Raw genomic sequence first — 20,654 nt, 5'->3', positions numbered from 1 at the left:
GTGGCAGACCTGTGCCGACATCGTGGGGTCCTGCACCCCAGGCCCATACCTAGTATTAGGGACCCCCAGTGACGGAGAAGCCTTGTCGATCGGCCTGGGAGCTTAGCCCTATATCTGCAGATATACGCAACTAAGATCTCCGTATTATCTGACTATTATTATGTAGTAATATTTTTCACTCGGTGTGCATTAGGGAACACAGTTTTTTTCCTACACAGAATTACCCCTCCCCTTTTAGCACCTCAGTGACATTACAATCTGATTGAGCAGCTTTCCATTTTGTGTATTCCATCTAGGAGTGGCACTGCAGTGTCAAGCAGGATGGCCCTTCAAAAAAATTGTCCCCAAACAGCACATGATGCAAAGAAAAAAAGAGGCGCACCAAGGTCGCTGTGTGACTAAGCTAAGCGACACAAGTGGCTGACACAAACACCTGGCCCATCTAGGAGTGGCACAGCAGTGTCAGGCAGGATGGCCCTTCAAAAAATTGTCCCCAAACAGCACATGATGCAAAGAAAAAAAGAGGCGCACCAAGGTCGCTGTGTGACTAAGCTAAGCAACACAAATGGCAGACACAAACACATGGCCCATCTAGGAGTGGCACTGCAGTGTCAGGCAGGATGGCCCTTCAAAAAAATTGTCCCCAAACAGCACATGATGCAAAGAAAAATGAAAGAAAACAGAGGTGCAAGATGGAATTGTCCTTGGGCCCTCCCACCCACCCTTATGTTGTATAAACAGGACATGCACACTTTAACGAACCCATCATTTCAGTGACAGGGTCTGCCACACAACTGTGACTGAAATGACTGGTTGGTTTGGGCCCCCACCAAAAAAGAAGCAATCAATCTCTCCTTGCACAAACTGGCTCTACAGAGGCAAGATGTCCACCTCATCATCATCCTCCGATTCCTCACCCCTTTCACTGTGTACATCCCCCTCCTCACAGATTATTAATTCGTCCCCACTGGAATCCACCATCTCAGGTCCCCGTGTACTTTCTGGAGGCAATTGCTGCTGGTGAATGTCTCCACGGAGGAATTGATTATAATTCATTTTAATGAACATCATCTTCTCCACATTTTCTGGAAGTAACCTCGTACGCCAATTGCTGACAAGGTGAGCAGCTGCACTAAACACTCTTTCGGAGTACACACTGGAGGGAGGGCAACTTAGGTAGAATAAAGCCAGTTTGTGCAAGGGCCTCCAAATTGCCTCTTTTTCCTGCCAGTAAACGTACGGACTGTCTGACGTGCCTACTTGGATGCGGTCACTCATATAATCCTCCACCATTCTTTCAATGGTGACAGAATCATATGCAGTGACAGTAGACGACATGTCAGTAATCGTCGGCAGGTCCTTCAGTCCGGACCAGATGTCAGCACTCGCTCCAGACTGCCCTGCATCACCGCCAGCTGCATCACCGCCAGCGGGTGGGCTCGGAATTCTTGGCCTTTTCCTCGCACCCCCAGTTGCGGGAGAATGTGAAGGAGGAGAAGGTGACGGGTCACGTTCCGCTTGACTTGACAATTTTCTCACCAGCAGGTCTTTGAACCTCTGCAGACTTGTGTCTGCCGGAAAGAGAGATACAACGTAGGTTTTAAATGTAGGATCGAGCATGGTGGCCAAAATGTAGTGCTCTGATTTCAAGATTGACCACCCGTGAATCCTGGTTAAACGAATTAAGGGCTCCATCCACAAGTCCCACATGCCTAGCGGAATCGCTCTGTTTTAGCTTCTCCTTCAATGTCTCCAGCTTCTTCTGCAAAAGCCTGATGAGGGGAATGACCTGACTCAGGCTGGCAGTGTCTGAACTGACTTCACGTGTGGCAAGTTCAAAGGGTTGCAGAACCTTGCACAACGTTGAAATCATTCTCCACTGCGCTTGAGTCAGGTGCATTCCACCTCCTTTGCCTATATTGTGGCCAGATGTATAGGCTTGAATGGCCTTTTGCTGCTCCTCCATCCTCTGAAGCATATAGAGGGTTGAATTCCACCTCGTTACCACCTCTTGCTTCAGATGATGGCAGGGCAGGTTCAGGAATGTTTGGTGGTGCTCGAGTCTTCTGTACGCGGTGCTTGAATGCCGAAAGTGGACCGCAATTCTTCGGGCCACCGACAGCATCTCTTGAACGCCCCTGTTGTTTTTTAAATAATTCTGCACCACCAAATTCAAGGTATGTGCAAAACATGGGACGTGATGGAATTTGCCCAGATGTAATGCACGCACAATATTGCTGGCGTTGTCCAATGTCACAAATCCCCAGGAGAGTCCAATTGGGGTAAGCCATTCTGCGATGATCTTCCTCAGTTTCCGTAAGAGGTTTTCAGCTGTGTGCCTATTCTGGAAAGCGGTGATACAAAGCGTAGCCTGCCTAGGAACGAGTTGAAGCTACTGGTTCCGCCGCTGCTGTTCTTGCAGCGGGAGGCAATACATCTACCCAGTGGGCTGTCACAGTCATATAGTCCTGAGTCTGCCCTGCTCCACTTGTCCACATGTCCGTGGTTAAGTGGACATTGGGTACAACTGCATTTTTTAGGACACTGGTGAGTCTTTTTCTGAGGTCTGTGTACATTTTCGGTATCGCCTGCCTAGAGAAATGGAACATAGATGGTATTTGGTACTGGGGACACAGTACCTCAATCAAGTCTATAGTTGGCTCTGAATTAACGTTGAATACCGGAACCACGTTTCTCACCGCCCAGGCTGCCAAGGCCTCAGTTATCCGCTTTGCAGCAGGATGACTGCTGTGATATTTCATCTTCCTCGCAAAGGACTGTTGGACAGTCAATTGCTTACTGGAAGTAGTACAAGTGGTTTTCCGACTTCCCCTCTGGGATGACGATCGACTCCCAGCAGCAACAACAGCAGCACCAGCAGCAGTAGGCGTTACACTCAAGGATGCATCGGAGGAATCCCAGGCAGGAGAGGACTCGTCAGACTTGCCAGTGACATGGCCTGCAGGACTATTGGCTTTCCTGGGTAAGGAGGAAATTGACACTGAGGGAGTTGGTGGGGTGGTTTGCAGGAGCTTGGTTACAAGAGGAAGGGATTTAGTGGTCAGTGGACTGCTTCCGCTGTCACCCAAAGTTTTTGAACTTGTCACTGACTTATGATGAATGCGCTGCAGGTGACGTATAAGGGAGGATGTTCCGAGGTAGTTAACATCCTTACCCCTACTTATTACAGCTTGACAAAGGCAACACATGGCTTGACACCAGTTGTCCGCATTTGTGTTGAAATAATTCCACACCGAAGAGCTGATTTTTATTGTATTTTGACCAGGCATGTCAATGGCCATATTCATCCCACGGACAACAGGTGTCTCCCCGGGTGCCTGACTTAAACAAACCAACTCACCATCAGAATCCTCCTTGTCAATTTCCTCCCCAGCGCCAGCAACACCCATATCCTCATCCTGGTGTACTTCAACACTGACATCTTCAATTTGACTGCAATAAATAGTGGAAAACTGCTCTAATCAAGCTGGTAACAATCCCCAGGTGCTGCGGGAGGGGGTTATTCTAGACAAGAAATACAAAAGGGATTTTTCCCACGCACTCTGCTGGCTGTTAGTAAGAAGAACTATATACACTATGTAATAATAGAAAATTTAGAGCTCTTCGTTACATATGTTTTGCAAAAGATATGATAAGCCTCCAGGCCACTTCACGGCTGCTCTATTACTGGAGGTCCCTAACTAAGCATAAGTCCAGGGCTTGGACCCCACAAAGTCGGCTCAGGCCCGACCACCCTAGGGCAGCACACCATTGAAATTCTAAAGTGTTAATATGTGTTAAGAAAGAAGCAGAAGCTATGGGTTAGAAAGTGCTACAAAAATAAGGGTGTTAATAAAATACCCCCTTGGGGTAGCACGCCATATTATTTATTTAGCACTTATGTAACACTCCTATTTTTTCACTAATATTACTCTTTTGAGTATTTTATTAACACCCTTATTTTTGTAGCACTTTCTAACCCATAGCTTCTGCTTCTTTCTTAACACATATTAACACTTTAGAATTTCAATAGTGTGCTGCCCTAGGGTGGTCGGGCCTGAGCCGACTTTGTGGGGTCCAAGCCCTGGACTTATACTTAGTTAGGGACCTCCAGTAATAGAGCAGCCGTGAAGTGGCCTGGAGGCTTATCATATCTTTTGCAAAACATATGTAACGAAGAGCTCTAAATTTTCTATTATTACATAGTGTATATAGTTCTTCTTACTAACAGCCAGCAGAGTGCGTGGGAAAAATCCCTTTCGTATTTCTTGTCTAGAGTAACCCCCTCCCGCAGCACCTGGGGATTGTTACCAGCTTGATTAGAGCAGTTTTCCACTATTTATTGCAGTTCAGTGAGGCATAGATGGAGCCAGCATTAGGAGGGCATGCTGGGTCCTGTGGTGCCATTTGGAGGATACAGGGGTGCCTCCAGGTAAACTAGCTCTCAATCTGGATATGTTTTGTATGTGCCATTATCATGTGGCCATAAATTAAGCAATTGTATGACCCATAGTGGATGTTATTATTATTATTATTATGCTGTGTATGGGTTTGGGGAGTGGTACCCCCCGGGTCTGGTGGGGCTGGGCCACCTTGGGGTAGCACACCATATTATTTATTTAGCACTTATGTAACACTCCTATTTTTTCACTAATATTACTCTTTTAAGTATTTTATTAACACCCTTATTTTTGTAGCACTTTCTTACCCATAGCTTCTGCTTCTTTCTTAACACATATTAACACTTTAGAATTTCAATGGTGTGCTGCCCTAGGGTGGTCGGGCCTGAGCCGACTTTGTGGGGTCCAAGCCCTGGACTTATGCTTAGTTAGGGACCTCCAATAATAGAGCAGCCGTGAAGTGGCCTGGAGGCTTATCATATCTTTTGCAAAACATATGTAACGAAGAGCTCTACATTTTCTATTATTACATAGTGTATATAGTTCTTCTTACTAACAGCCAGCAGAGTGCGTGGGAAAAATCTTCAATTTGACTATCAGGAACTGGACTGCGGGTGCTCCTTCCAGCACTTGCAGGGGGCGTGCAAATGGTGGAAGGCGCAAGCTCTTCCCGTCCAGTGTTGGGATGGTCAGGCATTGCAACCGACACAATTGGACTCTCCTTGGGGATTTGTGATTTCGAAGAACGCACAGTTCTTTGCTGTGCTTTTGCCAGCTTAAGTCTTTTCTTTTTTCTAGCAGGAGGATGAGTGCTTCCATCCACATTTGAAGCTGAACCACTAGCCATGAACATAGGCCAGGGCCTCAGCCGTTCCTTGCCACTCCGTGTCGTAAATGGCATATTGGCAAGTTTACGCTTCTCCTCAGACGCTTTTAATTTTGATTTTTGGGTCATTTTACTGTACTTTTGTGTTTTGGATTTTACATGCTCTCTACTATGACATTGGGCATCGGCCTTGGCAGACGACGTTGATGGCATTTCATCGTCTCGGCCATGACTAGTGGCAGCAGCTTCAGCACGAGGTGGAAGTGGATCTTGATCTTTCCCTATTTTTTTAACCTCCACATTTTTGTTCTCCATATTTTAATGTGTGGAATTATATGCCAGTATCAATAGCAATGGCCTACTACTATATATACTGCGCACAACTAAAATGCACCACAGGTATACAATGTAGATGGATAGTATACTTAATGGATGACAAGTGATGACACAGAGGTAGGTACAGCAGTGGCCTACCGTACTGCTATATATAGTATACTGGTGGACACTGTCAGCAAACTGCTAAACTAAAATGCACCACAGGTATACAATGTAGATGGATAGTATACTTAATGGATGACAAGTGATGACACAGAGGTAGGTACAGCAGTGGCCTACCGTACTGCTATATATAGTATACTGGTGGACACTGTCAGCAAACTGCTAAACTAAAATGCACCACAGGTATACAATGTAGATGGATAGTATACTTAATGGATGACGAGTGACGACACAGAGGTAGGTACAGCAGTGGCCTACCATACTGCTATATATAGTATACTGGTGGACACTGTCAGCAAACTGCTAATCTAAAATGCACCACAGGTATACAATGTAGATGGATAGTATACTTAATGGATGACGAGTGACGACACAGAGGTAGGTACAGCAGTGGCCTACCGTACTGCTATATATAGTATACTGGTGGACACTGTCAGCAAACTGCTAAACTAAAATGCACCACAGGTATACAATGTAGATGGATAGTATACTTAATGGATGACGAGTGACGACACAGAGGTAGGTACAGGAGTGGCCTACCGTACTGCTATATATAGTATACTGGTGGACACTGTCAGCAAACTGCTAAACTAAAATGCACCACAGGTATACAATGTAGATGGATAGTATACTTAATGGATGACGAGTGACGACACAGAGGTAGGTACAGCAGTGGCCTACCGTACTGCTATATATAGTATACTGGTGGACACTGTCAGCAAACTGCTAAACTAAAATGCACCACAGGTATACAATGTAGATGGATAGTATATTTAATGGATGACGAGTGACGACATAGAGGTAGGTACAGCAGTGGCCTACCGTACTGCTATATATAGTATACTGGTGGACACTTTCAGCAAACTGCTAAACTAGTCTAAAATGCACCACAGGTATACAATGTAGATGGATAGTATACTTAATGGATGATTAGTGATGACACAGAGGTAGGTACAGCAGTGGCCTACCGTACTGCTATATATAGTATACTGGTGGACACTGTCAGCAAACTGCTAAACTAAAATGCACCACAGGTGTACAATATAGATGGATAGTATAATTAATGGATGACGAGTGACGACACTGAGGTAGGTACAGCAGTGGCCTACCGTACTGCTATATATAGTATACTGGTGGACACGTCAGCAAACTGCTAAACTAAAATGCACCACAGGTATACAATGTAGATGGATAGTATACTTAATGGATGACGAGTGACGACACAGAGGTAGGTACAGCAGTGGCCTACCGTACTGCTATATATAGTATACTGGTGGACACTTTCAGCAAACTGCTAAACTAGTCTAAAATGCACCACAGGTATACAATGTAGATGGATAGTATACTTAATGGATGACGAGTGACGACAGAGGTAGGTACAGCAGTGGCCTACCGTACTGCTATATATAGTATACTGGTGGACACTGTCAGCAAACTGCTAAACTAAAATGCACCACAGGTATACAATGTAGATGGATAGTATACTTAATGGATGATTAGTGATGACACAGAGGTAGGTACAGCAGTGGCCTACCGTACTGCTATATATAGTATACTGGTGGACACTTTCAGCAAACTGCTAAACTAGTCTAAAATGCACCACAGGTATACAATGTAGATGGATAGTATACTTAATGGATGATTAGTGATGACACAGAGGTAGGTACAGCAGTGGCCTACCGTACTGCTATATATAGTATACTGGTGGACACTGTCAGCAAACTGCTAAACTAAAATGCACCACAGGTGTACAATATAGATGGATAGTATAATTAATGGATGACGAGTGACGACACTGAGGTAGGTACAGCAGTGGCCTACCGTACTGCTATATATAGTATACTGGTGGACACGTCAGCAAACTGCTAAACTAAAATGCACCACAGGTATACAATGTAGATGGATAGTATACTTAATGGATGACGAGTGACGACACAGAGGTAGGTACAGCAGTGGCCTACCGTACTGCTATATATAGTATACTCGTGGACACTGTCAGCAAACTACTAAAATGCACCACAGGTATACAATGTAGATGGATAGTATACTTAATGGATGACGAGTGACGACACAGAGGTAGGTACAGCAGTGGCCTACCGTACTGCCATATATAGTATACTGGTGCACACTGTCAGCAAACTGCTAAACTAAAATGCACCACAGGTATACAATGTAGATGGATAGTATATTTAATGGATGACGAGTGACGACACAGAGGTAGGTACAGCAGTGGCCTACCGTACTGCTATATATAGTATACTGGTGGACACTGTCAGCAAACTGCTAAACTAGTCTAAAATGCACCACAGGTATACAATGTAGATGGATAGTATACTTAATGGATGATGAGTGATGACACAGAGGTAGGTACAGCAGTGGCCTACCGTACTGCTATATATAGTATACTGGTGGACACTGTCAGCAAACTGCTAAACTAAAATGCACCACAGGTATACAATGTAGATAGATAGTATACTTAATGGATGATGCGTGACGACACAGAGGTAGGTACAGCAGTGGCCTACCATACTCCTTTGAACGTGTAACGCATTTCTCCGCCTTTTTCCGTTACCGTCAGCGGCTGTCTGAGGAAGCCGCGGACAGTAACGGAAAAAGGCGGAGAAACGCGTTACACGTTCAAAGGAGCCCATCCACAACTACCACTGTGACAGCCACGGACCCCAACGAAATTAGAACCAACAGCGCCACTTGAATCCCGGCAGAACGCAATCACGGTAACCTAACTGATGTAATAAAAAAACGGAGGGATGAAGCTGTAAGATTTGGAACCAGGGGAAAACAATGTGGATATAAAGTCAAGTGTTTTAACAATCCAAAATGCATGCATATTAATAACATCAAAAGCTGTGCACAGCAGGGACCCAGTGAACTCTGTCTACATAAAAAAAGAATAATTTGTAGCAAAGATCGCTACAACGTATCAGATCCAATAGGACTCTATATATAGAATAACATTATTTCAAATCCTAGGACTTCTCAAAAGGTTATATCAGCTATACAGCCTATTTATATATGTATTTTTAATTTTTTGTTTTAAACATGTCTTCTTAAGGTTGAGAGCCACATAGAAATACAGGCTTTATATTAATGAATTTTTTAAAAGCTGTCTATATATCAAATTCTATAAAAAATAAATTATAACTTTTTGTTTATGAAATTGTCTAATGAGTATTAAACCCTTTCGATATACAGTAATATATAGAATCACATGTACATTTTTATTATTTTTTATTAACCATTTGTTAGTGGTGTAGCGCATCCCCAACACCAATTTTTTCTATAGTCTTCTGTTTTGTGTTTGTTTTAATTTCTCTGTGGCCAGTTCTGTCCTAAAATCTCATGTTTATTGTTCTTTAAACTATACACACAGGTGTTGGCTGTTTTGCAGCCCCACATCGAGGCCTCAATCTGCTTCCCTACCCAGGAGTCTCAGTGGCATGCCGTCAGGGTAGATTTCTATGAGCTGGCTGGCATGCCCAATGTGCTTGGAGCCATAGATTGCACACACATTCAGCTGAGACCACCTAGGGGCAGGCAGCACATATATACAAACCGCCATTTCGAACACTCCACAAATGTGCAGGTGGTTTGTGATGCAAATCTCAAAATAATGAGTGTTGTTGCTGGTTACCCTGGGGGCTGCCATGACTCCTTCATCCTCAGTCAGTCATCCCTCTTTGATAAGTTTGAGGACAGACAAATGCCAGATGGATGGCTGCTGGGTATGTAATTTGATATGTGTAGGCCTGCGTATACTTTGTCCAAATACAGGTGCAGATGTATTAACCTGTAGAAGGCATAAGGAAGTGAGAAACCAGTGATCTGTGCAAGGTGATAAAGATCCAGCCAATCAGCTCCAATATGTAAATGAACATTAAGGAATAGATTGTCTGCTGCCTCTATTACCTTGCACATATCACTGGTTTTTCACTTCCTTATGCCTTCTCCAGGTTAATACATCTGCCACACAGTGTGTTACTTATGTGTTGCTGTATCTTAACATGAATCACGTTACTATATCTGTATTTTAGGTGATGCAGGATATGGCTGTTTCTCTTGGCTTCTAACTCCATTGCCCCGACCTGATACCCCTGCTGAACACAATTACAATCATGCACATAAGTCCACGTGGAATGTGATAGAAAGATGTTTTGGTGCGCTGAAATCTAGGTTTCGGTGTCTGGATAAGTCTGGTGGCCTTTTGTTGTATAGTCCCTCCAAGGTGACTCAAATTGTGTTCTGCTGCTGCTTTCTTCATAACATGTGTTTGCAACAACATCTGCCACATGTTGAGGAGGAGGAGGAGGAAGAAAGCAGCCAGCAAGTAGAGGAATTAGAGACATCTGGTGATACTTGGAGTACAGATGTGGGGAGGCAGGTTAGGCAAGAGATCATCAATCGCTATTTCTAAGGTAAGCTTGGTTTGCTTATTTCATTTGTTGTGTAATCATAAATAGATGTTTGGCCTTTTTTTCCCCAAAACCATTACTCAGAATGTGTCTGTCTCCTTGACACATACAAACATACCCTCGCTTTATGAAAAACAAATGTCGCATGTGTATTGTGTGTATTTTTATTACCAAAACAACAGATTATGAGTGGCATGCATTAAGTCTGGATAACTGATCGTAAACTTGCAGTGCTAATTTCTTACAAGGCCACATAATCCATTTAGTATTTCACTTTATCATTGTGTGCAATTCCCTAATGCACAGGTTCACAAACTCGGCCCTCAGGACCACACACAGTGCATGTTTTTCACGTAACCCAGTAGAGGCACAGGTGTATGAATTACTCACAGACATATGTTAAAATGTTCACAGGTGGAGCTAATTATGTCACTTGTGATTCTGTGAGGAGACCTGCAAAACATGCACTGCGTGGGTTCCTGATTGCCGAGTTTGAGAACCTGTGTTCCCAAAAAACACTCCTCAACATATAATATGTTAGCCTTGAGGAATACATGTGTCCCTATGTGTGATGCACCATCATATTTAAGACATACAAACTTACTGTAATCTGGATTAATTTATTTCCTAATGTTTGATGCTATAAAATTGATGATGGGTAAGTAAATACACAGTTTCCCACACATATACATTATTATACACATTCTTTGATTTTTTTTGTAGTAAAAGTACATATTTGTTTGTTTCAACATCATGTGTAAAAACATTCTTATTAATTTTTAACACACACAAACATGTCCCATCAATACTGACATTCATTTTGTCAATGTTTTTAAAACAAAACAAAGCCAACATATTACAAGCTTTTTACGCAACTCAATTGTGTTCTTCTTGTAATGTTGTATAGAGAATAAAGCTAAAATATGTATCAATAACATTGTAATTTGGATTGTCTGCAGGGATTGAGATTGATTGGAATCTAGAAAGAGTAATGATTAGAAAAAAATCAAGTGGTCAGTTTACTTCCTGCTAAAGACATTCTGCCTGGCTGGCAACTATTGTGTCTGCAGGGAAAGAGAATGATTGGAATCTAGAAAGAGTAATGATTAGAAAAAAAATCAAGTGGTCAGTTTACTTCCTGCTAACATGTATGTGTGGCTCCATCAACATTTCCCTCCTCCAATACCAAAAAAAATGGTAAAGAATAAATGTGCGTACAAATTTTATCTTTTTGTTTGTACCACTTATAATTGATGATGTTGAAAAAAGTGTCAAGGAGCTAAGTGTTATATATTTTTATCCAAAAATACACTTACTAACTATTTTGAGTTACTTATCACAAATGTCTAACTTGAATTTTTTTCACGTTTTTTTTGTGGCTGCGTGTCCTGCCCTTTACCTTTAGCACTGTCATATTGTTGTGCTCTGGTGGAGCGTCTTGGTGGTGATGACACTGGCGTGATATTTGGAGTAGTCGTACCAGAACTGCTGCTTGTTTGCTGTTGGTGCATGCATCTGAGTGTTTCATTCAGGTTAGTGAGGGTGGCATTGAGTTCACGTGTAGCAGCATTTTGATTGTTTACTATTCGGAATAAACTTTCATTAATCTTTTGATTGTTTTGAAAAATGCTCATATAACTTTGCTGTTGTCTGTGCTGTTCTTCCATTATGTGCTGAAAGTTGTCCATGACCTGTGTAATGTCTGTACGCATGAGTTCCATGGTATTGCCTATTCTGGTTGTTTGTTCATTTTGTCTACTCAGATTTCTTGATATTCTTCTGAGGTGAGATGGTAGGCTTGCAAACATTTGTGTCTGCTTACGCAGGCAATCTTCATTAGTGGCCTGCTGTCTAGCCCAAATGGACCAACACCTGATCAGGGCCTTGTGTTTCTGGTGTTGTTGGGCTGTGTTGTGGTGGTGGTGTGCTTTGCTGTGGTGGCATACTCACAGGTGCTGGGGGGCTCATTCCTTGCATTAATGGCTGCATTTCTAAGATGTTTGTCTCCTCCATGTCACTGTGTTGCTGTTGTTGCGGAGGGATGCTGTTCCCAGGACTAGAAGCTGAAATGTTAAACAAATCTCCGTTAGCTATCCATATGTTTTTGAAATGAAAACAAATCACTACACATGGAACACATGTCATTCACTGTTGCTTTCAACTATTCTGCCTAGCAACATCATCACTCATAGCTTAAATACATACATATGCCTGTATGTGGCAAATGTGTCTGGTTACTTAATCGTGAAAGCAAACACTTTAGTTTTATTGTAGCTCACACATACTCCACAATAAAAACACATTGGAATACATAATGTGTTACCTTATAGCTTTGTTCAAACAAACATAGTAATGTTTTTATATGTATTTTGCCATGTTACCTCAAACACACATGTGTAATTTGGAAAAACAACCTTACTTTTTGCAATAAAACCAACATGCTTTTTTGTTGCAGCATCTTACACACAATGGCCCTCATTCCGAGTTGATCGGTCGCAAGGCGAATTTAGCAGAGTTACACACGCTAAGCCTACGCCTACTGGGAGTGTATCTTAGCTTCTTAAATTTGCGACCGATGTATTCGCATTATTGCGATCACAAACTACTTAGCAATTTTAGAGTAGCTTCAACCTTACTCTGCCTGTGCGATCAGTTCAGTGCTTGTCGTTCCTGGTTTGACGTCACAAACACACCCAGCGTTCGCCCAGACACTCCCCCGTTTCTCCGGCCACTCCTGCGTTTTTTCCGGAAACGGTAGCGTTTTCAGCCACACGCCCATAAAACGCCGTGTTTCCGCCCAGTAACACCCATTTCCTGTCAATCACTCTACGATCGCCGGAGCGATGAAAAAGCCGTGAGTAAAAATACTATCTACATAGCAAAGATACTTGGCGCAGTCGCAGTGCGAAAATTGCGCATGCGCACTAAGCGGAATTTCACTGCGATGCGATGAAAAATACCGAGCGAACAACTCGGAATGAGGGCCAATGTCATACTGTATGGCTCAAGTGGACATACATATCTTTACTGGATGTGGACAAGGCCATTTAGCTTGGATTCCATTTCAGCTTTTACTTACTGCAGTAAGTATCTAAGTTTTTGATGTATTTTGACTTAATGCGGTTATGAAAATTTTGGATTACGTTCTGAAATTTTTAACATTTATTTCAGTTTGATACTCACAATCAAGATGAGGGGAGTGTGGATGACGTCTTGGAGGTGTGTCCAAAATTTGGAGTGGGGGGACAGAACATACGGACGATAATCTTCATGGTGGGGTAGCCTGCTGTGGTTGGCCCGGGACATACGACCTTGCTTTCTTTTCGGCCACAGGTTTTTTGTTGTGATGTCTTACAGAAGTCCCACTTCTGCTGCTCCATACTTCTTTTGATGGACCTTTTAATGAAAGTGCAATTTTGTTATGGCCATTCCTTTACAAGCATACCCTATACAACAATGGACACTTTACCTGCTTCTGCAGCATCATCATCATCAGATGTGATAGGAGTTACTGGCCGTCGAGTAGTACTGCTTTTTTCTAACACTGTATAAAATTAAAAAAAACTATTTTATCATGCTATTGTGTATACATCCACCCATTATGCTTATAAACATTTATTCTTTTAGAAATGCTTGGTTTTTATTTATAAAAAACATAAGGACCGGAAATACAAAAAGTAAAAAAAAGGACTTCCGGTGGGCGGAGCATCGTGATGGCCGCATTTTACTGATAGCTCTGTCTCCCAGCTGCTGAATCTACCTCAATCCTTTTGCAGATCTTATTCAAAAGAATCAATAACTATACAGGAGTGTGTTGGGGATTCAGCTCTACCTACTACACCGAACATTGAGGAGATTGGAGCGTTTACCCACCGGAATCCAGCCTGCCACTACTGAGGCCTACCTACGTCTCAGTGGCGTGGTCCGGCGCCATTACCGGCCTTGCTGCACTTCTACAGTGAATCCAGCCCTCCCACCTCTATTGCCGTGGGCCCTATGACTTGTGGCGGCTGAGCGGACGATCCGGAAGGTGACTGCGGGAGCCGTTCTGTACCTGCTGGCGGAGATCTGATGGTGGATGGATGGCCGGTGGGTGCGGGAGCCGCATCGTCCCTGGCCGTGGTGAGACGGAGGGAGAACCGGAGCAGTGCTTGAACCGGGAGGTGGCCGACGGGGTGAGGGATCGAGACCCATGTGTTCCCCAGTGGCACTGTTTGCTGTGACGAGAGGCCTGACGGTGTTGTGCGCCGCAACGGCCTCACCCGACCTGTGCCTGACGATGCGTTTGTCTCCGCTGCCGGGACCTTGGGGATCGGTGCAGCGGGCGTATGACACTGGGACCGAACGGTTGGTGATTACCCTCTAGGCTGGGCCCTGCTTCCTATTTTGAGTCCCTGAAGTTGGGTGGGACCCCGGTGATAGCCCCGTGCGGCGCCCATTTCACCCGCCCCTGAACTTGGATGCCAGGCCCTACTCTACCTAGTGAGCGGCTGTGGGGTGCCAGTGCCTAACCCGCTCTTGCTGCACAAAGGATCAATGTTACCCCTAAAGCAGGTTTCAACAAAAACCCAGCAACCCTTAGCTTGAACCTTCTTTTGGGCATTGAATAATATTTGGGAACTGGGGGTGCGGACCTTTGAGGGAAGTTGATTGGAACCCTATGATCAACCCCATGACAAACCTGAGCCGCCCTTCTGCTACAATACACGCGTGCTGAGATATAGTGCAGGGCAGTGTACTCTCTCCCTAACGTCCCAGTGTTTGCAGCCATTCCTTCAACAGAGACTGCTTCCCTTGGCTACTCCAGGGTGGCTGTTATCAGCGATCAGATACCAGACTTTTCCTTTAATTTTTGTTGTCATGTTCTAATTTCTGCTACTACCATATGACAAGTATTCTGTTTAGATATAGACATAGGGGTATAATGTTTTCTACTGTTTATTAAGTATTGTGGATTCAGACACACTTTTCTTATACAACAGTGCCACCTACAGCTCTTACATTATATAGCCCAAATATATGAAAGTTCTTCTTTGGGCAGATGTTCTACTTGAAGTGACTGCACAGATGCAGGACATACTGGTGTCATTATACACAAATTGAATACTCATAATATATCTCACGCTAAAACTTTACATGTGTAACCGTAGTGTTGGGCTCTTTACTTTGCCTTTATAACACATTACGGATCACGGTTTCACAACTGGTAGCACTTAAACTATCCCTACAATAAAAGATAAATACTGCCACTGGATGATATATAATACTTAAGGTCAGTATATTTTATACAACTTGGCTCACACCAAAAGCCTGCTATTAATGGTGACAAATCCCTATGACTGCAGTTATATACAAGGTATATATGTATATTCATTGTTAACTGCTATCAATTGCAACTGTTCTGTTTGATTCTATACATATCAGGTAATCTGTAGGTAAATTTACTACATATTATTGTTATTGTACCACAAATTGTGCTGATTCTTGGGATATAACTTCCTATTTACTGTTTTTACTATCAGTTAGATATTTGGGTAGTTCCCATTGAGTACTGTTTTAGTGTTTTCTTTCCACCCTCTTTCCCTCGCCCTCCTACCCTTTCCCTCTCCCCCCCCCCCCTTTTGTTGTTGTTGTTTTTGTTGTTGTTGTTTGTTTTGTGTAATTCAGTAAGTACAGCTTACTCTTCACAACTTCAGTGGTTGAATTCAACTATTGCCACTTGTATGTTTCTAGTTATGTAGATATTTCAAAAACATCCATCCATAGGTGGTGTAGAATCTCTAGCTAACCTGGTTATTGTCCCATAGTATGGACAAATTTATAGATAAATATCCAACTGATACCATGGTCAGAAACGGGAAATCTCAATCCAAAACCCCTTCGGTTAGGGAAAAGGTAAACACACCCCAGCCTAATTGTTCACCTCCCTCAGCATCTCAAGACTTTTCTTCCACACTCATTATACCCTCCCTTTCTGGGGAAAGTTCCTTACCTCTAAATCCAACCCTGGAAAAAAAATTAGACGCGATCCAAACAACTTTAAACACGGTCTTATACCCTTTAGAATCACATACCAAACGATTAGTGGAGGTGGAGCAGCGTGTTAGCACGACAGAGGATGCTATTGTATCTCTGCAAAATTCTGATGACTCTCACTTCCAGCAAATAGCATTTTTGACCTCAAAGATAGATGACCTTGAAAATAGGGATAGCGAAGCAATCTTAGATTTATAGGCATCCCAGAGTCAATATCTGGTTCGGATCTTTTCGACCTATTGAGTGTTGACATAATTCAAAACCTCAATGTTCCTAGTACCTAGGGAACAGTACTCATTGAAAGAGCACATCGTATTGGCCTCGATAGGGGTCCCCCCTCATCCCAAATACGTCCTCTTCCTGTGATTGCTTAACTTTAGAGATAAAGAAAACATACTCATGGCATACAGGAAAAAACGCACGCTTGAAGTGCGAAACTTTAAAGTATTGATATTTCAGGACTTTTCGGCCTCTGTGGCTCAGAGGAGGAAAGAATTTACCCCAATATGCAAACATTTGTTTACTGAAAATGTTAAATTTGCCCTCTTATATCCAGCTAAATTGCGGATCTTCATTGATGGGAAGACCCTTAATTTTGACACTCCTGACCAAGCTAGAGATCACCTAAAGATTTCATTACAAGGTTCCTCTACAAATCCATCTCCAAATGGATGAGTTGATGGTATATCATCTCAGATATTTACAATTTACTCTGGTTTTACGAATAAATGCTAATTTCCTACCTCTCTTGTGCTAGAGGGGTTGAACTCTCATAGATAAACTGTTGGAAATGTGTTACAATTTGTTTATATGCTATTTTTGGTGCTCTCTACTCTTTTTCTCTCCTTTTTCTTCTCCCCTTCCTTCTCTTTTCCTGGATCGCCTGTGGTCCCTCTCCATTGTCTCCATGCCGCTGCCATATCCAACTTGCGTTCGGAGCGCTTGTCTCACTAGCTGGGATGGGACGGGTGCGCTAATCAAAGATACACTATCTACAATTTCTTTTGGTAAGTGTGGAATTGGATGACAACTCATGTTGACTCTTCTAATTTAGCCCCCCAATTGACATCATCTGCTATACGGTTTTTGTCATGGAATGTAGCCATATTGAACTCCGCATGTAAACGACGACGAGTATTGTCCCATCTCAAATGATTAGCCCCTGATATTATTTTATTGCAGGAAACGCACTGGCTGCGTGGTCCCCATGCGACCCTTAAAGCGACATGGATTCAGGAATGTGTCTCAACCTCTTTTGATAAGAAGAAACGTGGTGTAGCGATCTTGTTTAGTAAACATCTTCAGTACACCATTGACAATGTAGTGGCAGATAAGGAGGGGCGCTTCTTGTTGGTGCATCTTTCAGTTCATGGTGAGAAATTTACTATTCTAAATATTTATGCCCCTAACACATCTAGTTTGGCCTTTTATAAAAAGCTATCAAATCTTCTCATGAAACATGAGACTCCTAACTTAATAATTGGAGGAGACTTTAATTGCCTACATAACCCCCTATTGGATCATTCCGCCTTTACCTCCTCTACCTCTTCAAACCGTGTGAATGGGTTTGATTTTCTCTGCTCCAATCATGATGTAGTAGATCAGTGGAGACTGCATAATCCTTCCTGTAAGGATTTCACGTTTCATTCTAGGGTTCATGATGTATTTACTAGTATAGACTATATTTTGGTGGCGGATACTCTGTTCCAGCGAGTTTGTAATACCATAATAGATCCTATCATTGTCTCTGATCATGCCCCTATACTTTTTGATTTAACTAGGTCTACTCCCTGGTACTCTTCACGCCTTTGGCGTTTCCCCTCCTTCCTCTCCCAGAATGATGATTTTCAACTATATTTGAAGGCTAAATGGAGGGAATATGTAGATGATAACTTAGAACATTGGGATGATCCTGTTTTATTTTTGGAGACCTCAAAGGCAGTGATGAGAGGGCATGTGATCTCTTACATAGCCAAACGTAATCGGAATCATAGGAAAGCATTAAATTCATTAAAAAACAAACTGAAAGAAGCCTACCATCACTATTTGAGATTTTCAACGGCAGATAACAAATCAATTTACTTGCATCACAAACAAATTTTAGAGTCCTTTCTTATGAAAGAAGCTCAAACCAAATTAGATTATTCTAAAAACACTTATTACCGCTGGGGGGGGGGGGGGTAAATCGGGAAAAGTTTTAGCCTATATGGCAAGTAGACAACAGAAGAAACAATTTATTATGAAATTGGTGGACCCAAATTCTAATGTACTGGCTACTGACCCTGCTGATATTAACAGTGTGTTTCATTCATACTTTACTTCTCTTTATAAGGACTCTCCAATTGACCCCCTTTTGTTGGATTCCTTTTTTAAAGAAGCCAACCTGCCATGTGTAACAACTCAACAGAAAGAATTCCTTTCTAGTGATATAACAGAGGAAGATATTGGGATTGCCATTGACAGCTTACGTCTTAACAAATCGCCGGGTCCGGACGGATTTAATGGAAATTATTATAAGTTACTGAGAGATGATATTATTCCCTCTCTAACTCATATTTTCAAACAGATTCAGGAGGGTAACCTTCAATATCCTACATTTAATGATGCTTATACTATACTGTTACTAAAACCCAATAAAAATCCTGATTTAGTAACCTCGTATAGACCTATTACGCTCTTGAATCAGGATTACAAAATTCTTTCAAAAATTCTGACGACTCGTTTGCAAACAATCCTTCCTTCTCTCCTGACGTCCCACCAATCTGGCTTTACCCATGGTAGGAACATGGTTCGCAATGTTCGCCTGGCGGTAGCGGCCTTATATTCTTCAGTAACTCAGAAACAATCCTCTAATATATTGTTAAGCCTAGATGACGAAAACGCATTCGACAAAATTCTATGGCCCCATTTATATGCTGTATTGCAAAAGTTGGGGTTTGATTCTTCTTTCATTAATTTAATCAAATATCTATATAATTCCCCCAAGACAAAATTGCTAATCAACGGTCTTTTAGGTGACTCCATTCAAATGTTTAGGGGAACTAGACAGGGGTGTCCTTTATCCCCATTACTTTTCAACCTTGCATTAGACCCCTTGCTAAGAGCTCTCCAATCCTGGCCCCTTTTTCGAGGTATGTCCTATGGCAATACAGAAGTTAAGATAGCTGCCTTCGCAGATGACCTTCTTCTTTTTATTTCTAATCCCCATGAATGTTTATTACCCCTTATTTCTAAACTAGAGGAATTTGGTAGGATATCGGGATTCACCATAAATCACTCCAAATCTACTATTATGGCCTTAAACGCCTCTTTTCGTAAGGCTACGTTACAGGTTGGTGATCTGAAATGGGAAGATTCTTATATCTCTTATTTGGGGATTCGCCTTCCCAGAAATATTTATGATCTCTATACCATTAATATAAAAAGTACTATTGATACAGCTCTTAAGGAGTTGGATGGTTGGCAACATTTACGATTATCTTATCTGGGAAGAGCCAACCTCATAAAGATGATTACTTTTCCGAAACTGCTGTATCCCATTCAGGTTCTGCCATTACTGTTTACCAAGACGGATCTTAAGCGAATTGATGCGGCTTTCCAACAATTTATTTGGAAGAAAGCAAAACCTCGCCTTAGTCTTCGGTTGTTACAAAGAACTAAATCTGAAGGAGGCGTTAATTTTCCAAATATGGAAATCTATAATTATGCTGCTATATGTAGGCACATCAAGGATTGGATTTCACATTCTGACTTATACTCCAATTATTCAGTAGAACAATCCTTTCTTACCAATATAGATTTAGTCTGTTTTTTGCATTCTCAGAAGTCTGATGTCCTGCCAGAAATACTAGATAACCCTCTCTTGATGTCAGCATGGTCGGTTTGGCATACGATCCGCAATAAGTGGAAACTTAGCACTTCACATTACTTGTTTCTTCCTTTAATTGGTAATGTGAACTTCCAAAACGGGTTGGCCTCTGCCCCTTTTACTTTGTGGGCTCAAGGAGGGCTTACGACAGTTCGTCAGCTTACCAATGCAACTACACAGGGTACTCTTACTTTTTCTCAGGCTCATTCTAAATTTCCCTTTTTACAAATTCATAATTTAGCTTTTTTGCAAGCACAACACTATGTTTCCAAAGTAATTTCCTATCTTTCTCCCATGGACTGGGTGAGCCAGTTGGATATTGCCTTTCAGTCTCCATTTAATGCTAAAGGAGCTAATTCTCTGTTTTACAAAATATTGCGAACACCATATTATGGAGGCCACTATGACACTGTCATTACTAGATGGCAGAGACACTTTCCTGATCTTAGCGAAGCCGTAATTCTAAAGGCGCTTCTACATTCCAATCGCACTCTCCCGACTATGATGTACCAACAAATGTTCTTTAAAAATTTTTTATAGGGGCTATCTATCACCCTCTCGATGTCAATTAATGGGGATGTCTTCCACTTCGACAT

General features: G+C 42.3%; 2 long non-coding RNA genes across 2 annotated transcripts; one reads left to right on the top strand and one right to left on the bottom strand.

The window, feature by feature from the left end:
* Positions 1–10,932: 10,932 nt before the first annotated feature.
* LOC135054775 (uncharacterized) lies at positions 10,933–13,700 on the bottom strand. Its single transcript, XR_010243571.1, has 3 exons — positions 13,624–13,700; positions 13,338–13,550; positions 10,933–12,217 (listed from the first exon to the last, which is right to left on the bottom strand). It is a non-coding gene; the product is annotated as an uncharacterized LOC135054775 (long non-coding RNA).
* On the top strand, positions 12,211–13,784 carry LOC135054776 (uncharacterized). The gene is made up of 2 exons (XR_010243572.1): positions 12,211–13,237; positions 13,326–13,784. It is a non-coding gene; the product is annotated as an uncharacterized LOC135054776 (long non-coding RNA).
* Positions 13,785–20,654: the final 6,870 nt, after the last annotated feature.

This window comes from Pseudophryne corroboree, chromosome 3, assembly GCF_028390025.1.
Source record: "Pseudophryne corroboree isolate aPseCor3 chromosome 3, aPseCor3.hap2, whole genome shotgun sequence".
In the NCBI taxonomy this organism is placed as follows: domain Eukaryota; kingdom Metazoa; phylum Chordata; class Amphibia; order Anura; family Myobatrachidae; genus Pseudophryne; species Pseudophryne corroboree.
This window is presented reverse-complemented; position numbering and strand designations above follow the sequence as displayed.